The sequence below is a fragment of the Chenopodium quinoa genome, unplaced genomic scaffold, assembly GCF_001683475.1.
Source record: "Chenopodium quinoa cultivar QQ74 unplaced genomic scaffold, ASM168347v1, whole genome shotgun sequence".
Classification (NCBI taxonomy): Eukaryota; Viridiplantae; Streptophyta; class Magnoliopsida; order Caryophyllales; family Amaranthaceae; genus Chenopodium; species Chenopodium quinoa.
In genome coordinates, this window is record NW_018744620.1 from 929772 (window position 1) to 943396 (window position 13625).

The 13625-nt window shown below is 38.7% G+C and overlaps 1 pseudogene; it reads left to right on the forward strand.

Annotated features, from left to right (window-relative positions):
• Window positions 1-2723: 2723 nt before the first annotated feature.
• On the forward strand, window positions 2724-7038 carry LOC110700144 (annotated as a pseudogene).
• The last annotated feature ends 6587 nt before the right edge of the window (window positions 7039-13625 follow it).

Here is a 13625-nt window from a genome sequence, read left to right on the forward strand (position 1 = left end):
CAGGTGGTTGCATGTTGCGTATTCTCCGTTCGTAATTTTCTTAATTTCGATGTAATCACGTTTAAATTCTAACTCGTTCGATTTTAAAAAAAAAATAGTGTTTTTTGTGTGTAAGCAATATTCTAAACAAATCTCTCTACCTATGGTGGTGAGCACCACCCTTTCGTGGCCAAATTCAGCCTCTAAATATGGTTTTCGGGCAGTTTTTGATTTTAACGAAAGATTTATGTTGTTTTTCTTATTTTAATTAAATCTACACTATATCTAATTATTGTTTTTGGGTTTTGTGATGATTCTTAGGATGTTTAACAACAAGTATTTTAATTATAAATTTCAGATTTTGGTTTTTAATTAAAAAGCCCCAAGATTGAAAACCCTAGGTTTTTAAATTAATGTTTATGGATGGAATTTGATTGTGGTTGATTGAAATTATTAAAAGTAATGTTTTTAAACCAAATTACAGCAATTTTATAAGTTTTAATAATGCTAGAATTTTGTGTTAGAAGGGTATTAATACTCCTTTATAATTATGGTTTGTAGGAGACTTCCAAGTGAGTGACTTTGTGTAATCGTGGCTATTTTGAGATCGTATTCAAGGTACGTTCGCGTACTTGGTAAAGTTTAAGTTATAGAAGCATGCTAGGCTTTGTTAAATTAATTCCAAGTAGTATCATGATAGGTGTTGGATGGAATTTGTTGATTGGATTGATGTTGGTGAATGATTTGTGATTATGAATTATTTATGGTGATTTGGTGATTGGAATTAATTATATTGGCATGTTGATATTGAACCATACTTTTATTATTGGCATGATAGAAAGCATGTTTGGTTAAATTGGATGTTTATTTTGGTTTGGATTATGGAAGAGGAATTTTATTATGGTTCATATAATTTTTATTGATGTTGTAAGCATGAGGAAGGAGCTTTTTAAGTGTCTTAGTACACATGTATAAATTATATTGCGGTGCCTATATGCACTTAAGGTGTTTCTAACACTGAGGAATAGGATTTGCGGTGCCTTATGCACTTAAGGTGTTATTTTGACACCGAGGTAGTTTAAAAAGGATTTCCACACTAAAGTTATGTGGTCACTAAAGATTCAAGAATTAAATTGGTTTGTTTGATTGCTTGAATAAATTGTAGTGTTTGGTTAGTGTTGTGTTAAGAGTCATCACCAAGTTTAATAATTTGTAAATAACGTAAAGCGAAAGAGATTACGCACCAAAACTCTTGGAACGTATATAGCTTAAGTATGAACATATGGGGGGAGTTATGGGGTTTTATATTTAACCATAACTTCTACTGGGGGTACAGGACGCTGTACTTTCCATTTTATTATTTATTATGCGCAGGATCCAGTCACTTCATGTGGCATTTGCCTACCCGGTTAGCTCCTGGTGTAGTTTACCTCAATTTATTTGAGGCAGGTAGTTGGTTGGAAACCCGTTCGATGTGTAATAAAAAAAAATTTAATAAATATTAATTAGTAGTCGAGTCAAGTGATGAATATTGTGTGCTTGTAAACAGGTGCATCGAGGTAAGTTGTATGTTGATAGGATGAAAGCATGTTAGTGTGTGCTAATTACGCTTATGTACTCAACTTTGCTGATTGTGTGTATTGTGTGTTTGTTTGGCCTTGTCTTTACCTTGGCCCTATGACGACCCATTTCTAATGACGAGTTGTGGGGACAAGTAGAGAGAAACTTTTCAAGTGATGAAGCATACTCATGATGGGCCTCAGTGAAGAGGGAATCATGCTTAGTTCTCATAATAATATGATGTGTTATTGCTTTGAATTATTATTATTATTATTATTATTATTATTATTATTATTATTATTATTATTATTATTATTTATGTTGATTGTGAGACTAACGCAAAAGGATTTTTAAGTGTTTTGGTTTAAGGGCCTACAATGGTTTCAAGTTGTAGGTTGACTTTGTTTGACTTTTACTTTCGTTTGGTTTGACTTTAAAGTTGACTTGATTTCTAAATAGTTTTAAAGATAATCTTCCGCTGTGTGTCTTTGATATTTGCCTTAGCCGTTTTCACGGTGGCGGTAATATCTTAGATTTTCCTTTTTCATATTTTTTTTTAAAAAAGGGGCAAAACAGGTATTTTAAAGGGAAGGAATTTCTAGGGTGTTACATATGTGTAATATACGTAAAGAAGTTAAGCTGTCGCCCAACAATTTTTTTTTAACTCACATCATACACGAGTTTGTGGGATCAAAACCCATAACTCACACTTTTTTTTTTTCCTTTTTGTTTCCCGCCTTCCTCAATTTTCAAGGGCTCAAGGGTCAAGATAGAACACTTCCTCATTCCCCCAAATTGTAAAACCCTAACCCTATCCCTGTGTCCGCCATCCCTCTGTCCCGCAGCCCCGTAGCCGACGCGTCATCAGGTGCTCCGACACCGACGGTCCGACACACACTTCAGAAATTAGGCGTTCGTTGGCGGAGAGAGAACATCTCTTTATTAGGAAGACAAAAGAGAGGGGAAGAGAGAGAAACTCTTTAGAGAGAGAAACAGAGCGAGAAGGATTTCTTCTCTTTTTAATACCCATTTTAATTTAACTCCCCCGTTTATTTTCTTCTTCTTTCTCTCTCTTCCCCCTCTTCGCGATCTCTTCGCCTTTCTCCAGGTTTGTTTCAACAGTTTTTTGCTTTTATTTTATTTTAATTTTTTGACATGATTTTTAAAATATGTATTTACCTTTTTGTTTGTTTGTTTGATCGTTTGATGGTATGTTTTAAATGGATTTACTGGGTGTTGGATTTTGAAGAATTAAAGGGTAATTTTTTAGGAATTTGATTGAATTTTGTTGGTTAGGGTTTTGAAGTTTTGAGTTTTTATTATTTTTTATTTTGTTGATTCATTTCTCCCAAATCAGGGGTTTTACATAACTAATTTAAGATGGGTGTGATAGATTTAGCTGTAGAAATATGAATATTGTATGATTTGTTGAATTTAATGGGTGAAAGATTGAAACTTTATTCGTTGAATATTGGGTTTCTTATTTAAAAAAAAAAAAATAGACATGCGTCAATTTTACATTTTTCCTTTTGCTTTATAATTAGATGCAAAGTTTGATTAATTAAGTCAGGGGCGGATCCAACGTGGGTTCATTGAACCCACTGCTTTTTTGAAAAAAATTGAAAAGTTTTTATTAAAAAAAAAAACAAAAAAAAGAAAAGGTTTAAATAGAATATTTATATGATTTTTTTCAAGAATTAAAGTTGCAGCCTAGCGATTTTTTTACCTCCAGCTAAAAGGCTCTGTTTTCCCACTTCCCTCCAAATTCTCAAACCGACAAACCCTAACTCCTCTAAAAGGCTCGCACAACAGACGCCACTGCCCCGCTGCCCGCACGTAGATCGGCGACCGCCTCACCGTTCCCGGCGCTCCGCACGCCATAACCCAGATGGGAGTCCAGGCCCTCCACTGTGTCACCGTGAGCTGTTGCGGATTTGCGCCTTTGCGGCCTTGCGTTGCCCACTTTGCCGGTTTCCTTTAAGGCTTTAATTGTATGTCGTCTTCTATCTAGTTCTATCTGGCCTTCTGGGTTAATAATATATAAAGTTTTTGGTTTCATGATTTTTGTAGATAATTACGTGAATACGTGGTGTTTGAATGTGTGATGAACTTTAGCTATCAATTTTGGGTTTTTGGGTGACTATAGTCTATTGAAAAAATGGTTGAAATTGGGGTCTTGGGGAAGGAAGTATCTGATTTACATTTACTGGTTTAGGGTTTGTAGATTGTAGAAGTAGTTCATTTGTTGAATTGTTGTCTGTTGACTTGAATTAGTGTAATTTGTATAGCCTGTACTTGAATTGTTGTTTGTTGAATACTTGAATTGTTGTCTGTTGAAGTGTTGAATGTTGATTGTCGGTTGAAGTGTTGATTGTCTATTGTTTTAGAGTGTTTATCAATGATTCAATGGAGGTTGTTTTAGAATGTACTACATTGTTCTCATGTTCTGTAATTAGTGTAATCTGTACATTGTTCATGACTTCTTGTCATGGGTTATCGTCGATTTATTGCAGAAGTCGATTAGAAGGGGATAATCAGTGCTCGGTGCTCCACTGCTCCGTCATCCACTCATCCATATTTCGTGGCTCTGTAGGTGAATAACTGAATTTTTACTTCTTAATTTCATATATTTTACGTACTATTTGTTTTGATCTTGAATGAATGAATTCTTGATAATAAATTATGATGTATTGATTTTTATTATCTAAAAAAAATCTGAAAAAAAATTGTATGCAATTGCAAAGATATTCTTCTTCTTAGTTTGCTGTATTGCTGTATGCCTCTATTGCCGTATTGCCGTATGCAAAGATATTCTTCTTCTTGAATCTTGATAAATTATTATGTATTGATTTTTATTATCTAAAAAAAAATCTGAAAAAATAATTTTATAGTGATTGTGTGAACTTCTGTATTGCAGTATTGCCGTATTGGTGAGTGGTTTGCTTATTGATATTTTTTGGTTTATTTCTTTCTCGTATCCATTCTTTCCAGTTTCCAGTTAGCCTATTGTTGCTGTATTGTTGCATGTTGCTGTTAATTGGCGAGTGCTTTGCCGTATTGTTGCTGTTAGCTACTTAGCCTATCATTGAAACTGGTGAAATTCGTTGAGTTACTTTTGGTCTTTACATAATTGTATGCAAATATGCAATTCGTATAATTGTATGCAAATATGCAATTCGTACATAATTGTATGCAAATATGCAATTCATTCAATTGTAAATTATGATTCTGAACTTCCGAAATTTTGAACCCCCTATTTGGAAATCCTGGAGAAGCCACTGGATTAAGCATCTGTAATTTGATACCTTTTGGTTGGTTATGTTTCGTTTTCATTTGGTGTTACCTTTGCTTGATTTAGCTAGTTGTTGCTCTTGCTTTTGGGAAATTATATCTCGTGTTCTTGTTAAATTTCATTTTTTTTGATATAGATAGAAATCTCATTTTGGATTTGTGTGTATGAGTTAATTACATGTGAAATGGTGTGTGTGTTCCAAACTTCCGAAGTTTCGAACCCACACTTCGGAAATCCTGGAGACGCCACTGAGGAAAGAATTGTTTTTTGCATAGTTTATTGATGCTTATGTGCACTGATTTACATTATTGACTTTTTTCCTGGGTTTTCTGTAGCAATGGCTCAGGAAAATGGCATGTTTATTGTACAACAAACAATTGGCAGTGTTCTATGCTGCAAATGTGGTATCCCTATGCAACCAAATGCTGCCAACATGTGTGTGAGGTGTTTGCGATCTGAAATTGACATTACTGAAGGTTTGCTGAAGCAAGTGACAATCTTATTTTGCCCTGAATGTGAGACTTATTTGCAGCCTCCGAAGACTCGGATCAGGGCTCAACTAGAATCAAGGGAACTCCTAACATTTTGTCTAAAGAGGTTGAATTTGGATAAAGCCAAAGTCACATTGGTGCATGCTGAGTTTGTGAGGACTGAACCGCATTCTAAGAGGATCAAGGTTAAACTGAGAATTCAAAAGGAAGTACTTCACGGGGCAGTTCTAGAGCAGGCTTATATTGTTGAGTATGTTGTGCACCATAATATGTGTGATTATTGTAATAGGCTCCAGGCAAATCCGGATCAGTGGGTGGCATCAGTTCAACTCCGACAACATGTTCCTCACAGAAGGACTTTCTTCTACCTGGAACAACTTATTCTTAAGCATGATGCTGTGGCCCAGGCTATCAGAATCAAGCAGATGAATAATGGAATTGATTTCTTCTTCTCCAACAGAAGTCATGCTGTGAAATTTTTGGAATTTGTTGGCAAAGTTGCTCCCATCAAGAGTCGCAGTGATAAAGAGCTTGTGTCTCAGGATTCCAAGAGCAACACTTACAATTATAAGCATACTTTCTCAGTTGAGATTTCCCCCATCTGTCGTGAGGACCTTGTATGTCTTCCTCCTAAAGTTGCAGTAAGTGTGGGGAATCTGGGTCCCATTGTGATTTGTACAAAACTGACCAACAGTTTAATGTTATTGGATCCAAACACCTTGAGGTATTGCTTCCTGGATGCTGATCAGTATTGGAGGGCACCTTTCAAATGCCTGCTCTCTAGTAGGCGGCTGGTGGAATACATTGTGCTGGATATCGACAATGTTTCACCTGAAGTTGTTGTTTCTGGCTCAAGGTATGCTTTGGCAGATGCCCAAGTGGCGCGTGTATCAGACTTTGGAAGGAATGATACAATATTTCACATCAGGACACACTTAGGTCATCTTCTAAACCCCGGGGATCATGCCCTTGGTTATGATCTTTATGGGGCTAATCCTAATGACTCCGAATTGGACAAATACAAAGGGCTTGTTCTTCCTGAAGTCATATTGGTTAAGAAGAGCTATGAAGAGAAGCGTCAAAGAAAACGTGGGAAGCCCCGTGCTTGGAAGCTCAAGAACCTTAATATGGAGGTTGATGATGCTGGCAATGCTAAAGTTGACCATGATAAGGCTGCTAATGAATATGAAGAGTTCTTAAGAGACTTGGAAGAGAACCCTGATTTGAGGTTTAATGTATCACTGTACCGCAATAAGGAATACCAACCATCGGAAACAGCTTCTATGACAGACGGTGATGAGTTGCCCTCTGTGCCCCTAGATGAGCTGCTCGCTGATCTTGATATAAGTGACGATGAAGATGAAGCAGGAGGTAGTAACATGAGGGAGTGATGAGCTCTTTTAGAACTTTGTAAAGTTTCTATTTCAATTGCAATTCTGCTTTTGAAAGGTCCTTTTTCTCTCACTTTTTGTTTACCTTCATAGTTTTGTCTTCTTGGACTAAGCCTCCTTTCCGCATACAATAGCCTCCTTTCATGTTTTCTTTTGCACTTGGCTTTTAGCTGTATACTAGGAAAAGGTTTTTGTTTACTTGCGCTGTATCCTGCTCTTTTGCTCCCTGAACTTGTGATTTTGTATTACAGTGATGCGAGATGAACCTGAAAAAGAACGGTAACATTACTCTATTGCGGCCAATTCTTGGAAATTTTTCGACTAATTATTTAGTGTTTTTAGGAGTATGTATTCGCAACTAATGCAGAATGTTACTCTTTTTTCTTCTTGGTTTCGTAAGATTGTGGCCATCTGAATTTCTCTTTAGAAGAGGCGATATCTATATCTGTTTGAGATGCTCTAGAGCATATGTTACTAGTAGCTTATATAGTAGCTTACTTATAATAGCAAACTTATAATACGTAAATATTACTAGTAGCTTATATTTAAACTTATATTTAAACTTATAATAGCAAACTATTCCCTCCGTCCCTTATTTTTTATCCCATTGCAAATATATAGGTCAAACTTTTAAAACTTTGACCATGAATTCTCGTTAATCTATAAGTGATAATATATTCAAGTGGGATCTTGTTAGAATCATCTCATAATGTATTTTATTAATATTAAGTTTTTATAATTTTTACGAGTATAGAAATGAAGATATATACGTTTGAAAACATGTCTTGGAGATCGTGAAAAATCAAATGGGGCAAAAAATAAGGGATAGAGGGAGTAGTAGCTTATATTTAAACTTATAAGCTACTAGTAATAATTAATAAGCTACTAGTAATATTTATAATGTATTATAATAAATATTACTAGTAGCTTATATTTAAACTTATAATAATAAGTTTAAATTAAATACTACCTCTGTTTTTTTTTTTTTATGTGCAACTTTTGCCATTTTAGTCCGCTTACAATTATGTGCAATTTTCTATTTTCTTTCTATTTTTAGTAAACAAAAACCCTGAAAATTGCAAATTTACCCTTACTTAAAAATTCTGATTTTCTTAATGTTACACTTATCTTATTTTAATCACAATAACTTTTTTGTCTAATCTAAGATCATTAACCTAATTTTACCCACCCATTTACTCATCTCCTAGACCCAGCACCCATTCACCCTCTTCATCTCTTTCACCTTCACCCTTTTCATCTCTTCATCTCTTTCACCCTCCTCCCTCAAGAGTCACACCGCCCCTCCCACCACCATTCTCTCTCCTCCTTCACAACCACCTTCCATCCCACCGGTTTTCTGCTCCCTATGACCATCGACTTTCTCTCTTCATCTTTTTTTTCGCTTTATTATATTTTTTTTTTAATTTTTTTTTTGGGTTTCATTTTCAGCCTAACAATGGAGGAAGATGTTCCAGTAAGTTCTAAATACTTCTGCATATATTAATTCCTAAGTGCTCTGTGACTAGTAATTAATTGTTCCGCGTTATTCTTTCCAAATTGTAAAAGTGGTTTTGGTCTATTTTCTTTCTCTTTTCATCTTTTTTTTTCTGGGTTAGAGGTGGGTTTGGGTGGTGGGGTGGTCTGGGTTAGAGGTGGGTTTGGGTGGTGGGGTGGTCTGGGTCTGGGTGGTGAGGTGGTCTGGGTTGGAGGTGGTTAGGGCTGGTGGTGGAGGGGAATGTTAGATTTTTGGGTTTTTTGGTTAGGGAGGGGGCTGCCGGAAAAAGGAGGGAAAGACGTGAGGGTGGTGGTGGTTTCGTGGGGTTGGTTGTGGTGGTGGTTTTGTGGGGCTGGTAGTGGTGGTGGTGAAGGCGGCGGTGGTGTTGGTGAAGGCGACGGTGGTGGTGGTGGCTGGTCTTGGTGGCGGCAGTGGGTGGTTTGATTAATTATCCAAACATTCTCTCTCCACGTTAATTACATACTCCTATAATATAATAATCACCATTATACTTTCTTAATCTTTGCCCTTCAATTTTTTGCCTCGTGAACCGCAACTTGTGCCAAAGTTGCACATAAAAAAAACGGAGATAGTATTATAATACGTAGATCATTGCTACAATCCATAAATCACAAGGGCAGTGGTATGTGTTCTGATACTGGTAATTCCCCCACTCTTGAAGCCTTCTCTATATGCTAATGCCGCCCAGAAAATGAAGTTTAGTAGATTTGAGTTAAATGTGATTAATTTCGATTAATTTCAATAATGCAAGGATGAATTCTATTGTTCGATCTCGATTTTTTATCATGCATGATAAATTTGAATGTTCGATTATATTTTTAACATCATGAATGATGAATTTGAATGTTCAATCTGCTTAATTGAATGCCAAATTATATTTTTAAATGCTTTAGTGTTTAATTGATCAATTCATTAATGATATCCTTGAATTTTGGCTAATATTTGATTGGTAATTTTTTTTATTATATAGATCCAATAAACTCGGCGATGGCGGCAGGATAGGATAGATAGGATAGGATAGATGGTTGAGAGGGATGGTGAAGGCTGTTCCATCAGGGGACACCTTGGTGATTATGGGTTTTGCCAAGAAAGACGAAGTTCCTCCGAAAAAGGCTGTGATTCTAAAGCAAATCATAGCTCCTACATGCCGACAATTACTTCGGCTGCTACGAGGCGGCATTCAAAACCGGCCTCCGGTTTCCCCTTCATAACGCGATCAAAGCCATCTTAAGGGGCTATGATATAGGCATATGGAAACTCACACCCAATTCTTGGGTGAATATTATTAGCTATATCGCCGCCTGTGAGTTTCAAGGTATAACGCCTAGCTGAGAGGCGTTTGCCCGTATGCATTACTTGAGTCGGGCACCAGGCGGCTGGAAGGCGTGGTACACTATAATCACGCATCCGGAGTACATGATGACGCTTGAAAAACCGTCTAAGTGGAGCAATTGGAAAAGAATGTTCTACTTGGTTTCCTCTCCATCCAGACGTGTAAACCGTTTGCTCCGTCGCTATAATAAGCAGCCGACTCTCTTGGGGAAGAAGTGCTTCCTTCCGCGTGTCCCTGAGGAGGCTTGGACGCAAATATTGGTGCCGGAGTTTTTCAAGACGACCACCATGTCTATGGATGATGGTACTGAAGTAATTGTACCCAAAAACTGGGGACCCTATCCGGATGGCTCAAGGATGAGGCTTTCCTTTCCGCCTGTGGCCTTAGTACCTTGTTTAGCAGACGTAGGTAGACCAATTAACCGACACTTAAGTGTTGCCTCTATCCTTCTGTTGATTTTTTCTATGTTTAACCAACCGGTTCTCCTTTTGCAGAAAAAGGTCTAGAAATGGTGCCGCTTGAGAAGATACTTGCTAGGTCAGCAGCCCAGTTCTAGAAGGATCAAATTGAAAATAAACGGGCCCAACTGACGTCTAAGGAGGATGCGGTGACTTCCGTTTGCGTGCTTTAATTTATTAGCTTTTATTTGTCATCAGACGACTTTTAACCGGCTGTGACCCTTGTGTTTGATTTTCAGGATGGAAGTAAGACTGTTCCCCGCTCCCTCTCCAAGATGCTCAAAAGGAAGGTTGATGAACCTTCCAAGACCCTTCTAAGGTCAGGAAGGGCCCGCCTGCCCAGAGGGCATCATCAAGGTCGCCTATTCAAAGCCGACCAACTACTGAAGGCAAAAGCTTGAGAGATCTCGGTCTGAGTACCAAACCGGTTGACCAGGGGTCGAGTGTCCTTGAGACGCCGAAGAGTGGCATGCCACTCAATGCTGCAGCCGGTCATGCAGCGTGTGGGGGTGATGTGACCCCTCAGTCTGAACCTCAAGGTATGGCTTACAACTTTGATCTCCCATGGCCGCTTTGGCCTATGTGAGTCAAGTCCCAAGTTACCCAATTAGGGGATTCTTCTAGTAGCCGACACAATATTGGTGCCGCCTATGCTGCTGTCTTATCACATCACTCTATTGGTGCAGATGCCTCTCCAAGATGGCCTGACTTCCAGCAATATTCCAAATGGATGCTGAGGTGCCTCACTCGGTCCGAGAAAGTTTCGATTCCGGGAGTGCTTTAGGTCAACATGGATCGCATCAATGCCTTACTTGGTGAGGTAACTCACCGACTGCATTCTCTGAGCTTAATTAACTCTTTGCCGGATGAGGTCTCTAAGGTGAGTTAACTTCTCGCCAGCTGACTTAATTGAGGTACATTAACCTTTTACCGGCTGTGTTGTGCAGGTAATGCTGAGAGTGGAAGGGCTCAAGGTCCCGTTCAGAAAGAAACAAGAGGAGGTAAGATATGCCAATAAACGGGCGGCTGATACTCTTGATGTTGCTTAATACAAATGTATTATGAATGACATAAGGTCAAAGCCCGGGAGATGAAATAGGAGGAGCTGATCAATGAGCTCACAACTGGCGTGGAAACGACCAACAATAAGACGTCTGACCTTGAGCAACAAATTAAGAACCTTCAGTCATACCTTAAGGCCCTAGAAGATGTTGACAAAGAGAACACCCAGCTTAGGGTTGACGTCTCCCGGCTGAAGGATGAGTTGGCCCAGGTGCAAAGTCCACAAGGCTGAGCTGGATGCCGAACAAGAACGACTGGTGGATGAAAATGAGCGAGATTGTGAAGCTCGCATGAAAATGGCATGGAATCTCATCCATCCGGACTATGACTGGGAGTTCTTCAGCTTGAGGTACAAGTATGCCTCTGAGGTATACGATGCCTAGTCCCTCGGTCTTGAAACGCTTGCTCCCTTTGAAGAATGGGCTGGCATTGAGCCGTCTGATGAGGAGCATGAGAGTGAGGAGCTCAATGAGCCTAAAGAGCATGTGCCGGTTGACGTTGACCAAACTCAACCAAGGAAACCTGAAGATGAGCTCCCATCCGGCCAGGACCAACCGATGCCTCCACCTCATCATATAAACTCTGATAAATACTAAGAACAACCATACTTAAGAAAGAGAACAAACCAGAGGAGAGCACCATCCAAACCGAAAACCCAAAACCACTTACACTAGGAAACTTGAAACCCTAGTCCTAACTTCACCGTTTCCTTCACTAACTACTATTGAGACCCTTTGAACGAACACAAACCTTCCACACAAAGGTGGGCAACGGCGACGGAGGTGGACGATCTAAGCATTCCCCTCAGAACCTTCGAAACTTAGAAAAGGCTCTCACAAACCCCTCCAAAGGATTAAAATCCCCAAGAAGAAGGAGGATAACGGTGTGAGTAAACCACCAAACCAAGAAGGGGAAAAGAAATTAAAGGAGAAGAGAAACAGTTCAAGAGAAGAAGAAAACAGAGGAAGGGGAAAAAAGACGAGGGGCCACGGCGGCCGGAGCTTTGGCGTCTCTGAATTTGAAGCCGCCTCAGAGCAGGACGAAGAGAGGAAATGAAAACGGAGGACAAAGCCTACTCGCTGGCGACCCTCGCAGATTATAAGAAGAGAGAAGGGAGGAACTTCGCTGGAGAAACGGCTGCGGCGCCAGATCTCCGGCGAGCCCTAGGTTTTCGGCAGAAAGTTTCCTTTGGAGGAGGAGAGAGAACAAAGAGTTTGGAGGAGATACGTAGCTTTTTTTTTTTTTACTGTTACACGAAGTATAAGTATTCAACCTAAAATTAGTTATAAAAAAAGTAAACTTTGAAAATGAACGTTCGTACAATATTAAATAATAATTAATTAATGATAATAAATAAATACAAAAATTAAAGCTACTAAGCCCATACACCTTCAAAATAACACTGTAGAATTTTGGCTCATTACTCTCTCTTTATAAAGGTTATTCATGAAACATATGTCCACACATTAGCACTCGTTGTTAAAGAATGCAACATCATTACAAAGTTACATATTATTAACCATCTTAATACACGTGACATTTTGGATAATCGTATATTTCCTTAGTACATTTTTTTAACAATAGTTTAAATAAAAAAAACAAATGTAAAAGATTATATATTCTATTATAATACAATAAACAACAACCAACAGTTAAATGGAAAAAATTTAAAATTGAGTATACCCCTTATAATGAGGAAAGGACCAATTGCAAATATATATTGAAATGTAAATGATTTAAATTTTTTTTTTTATTTTTTTTGACATGGAATTAAGGTAGTTAATGACGTTTTAACTGTCATTAGGGAGAATAACTTGGGAAGGTGGGAGGTTTAATGGACAATTCATTGGGCGACGTGTTTAACGGTTGGATTTAGAAGGAATTAGTGGGGATTCGGCGGTTTTGAACTTTAGGAATTCCTGACTCCAGAGAACACACGCATAATTGGCCTTTTCCACTATTTCCAGACTCATTTCACAAACACGCTACCTGAGAATCGTTTATGCCACTACAAACCTAACTCCATTTCGCCTTCGTTTTTTGCAATTTCGAGGTTCCCAAGTGAAATTCGTTGCTCTGAATTGAAAGATCGGCGTATTCCGCACCTAGAAAAGCTAATTTTTCCTGAAATCCCTTCGGTTTCCTTTGCTTTTAGAACTCCCCCTTTCTTTTCGCTTTTTCGCATTCCCGTCAAATACAATGGCCGTAAATCCAGAAAAAAGGCCCATTGAGATTGGAGCCAGCTCTGAGGCAGAAGAAGAAGAAGAAGAAGCGCCGCAATTGATTCCGAGGCGGAATTGTCCTTTGGCGATGATGCCTTTTCTCAGCGGCCCAAACTCAAATGTTCGGACAGGGGCTGCTGCTGCCTCTGGAAGAGCTCCTTTGAGGGCTGTGCCCCTCTCTAGTGCGCCCCAGATGATTCCGAAGTGCCCAGTACTTCTGGCCGAAGTGAGGCCTCGGCGTCTAGGTCGTTGACTCCCGAAGAAAGGGAGTGGATTGATGAAGGGGAAAATTGGGGCATAATGAGGACCGCGCCCTATTCA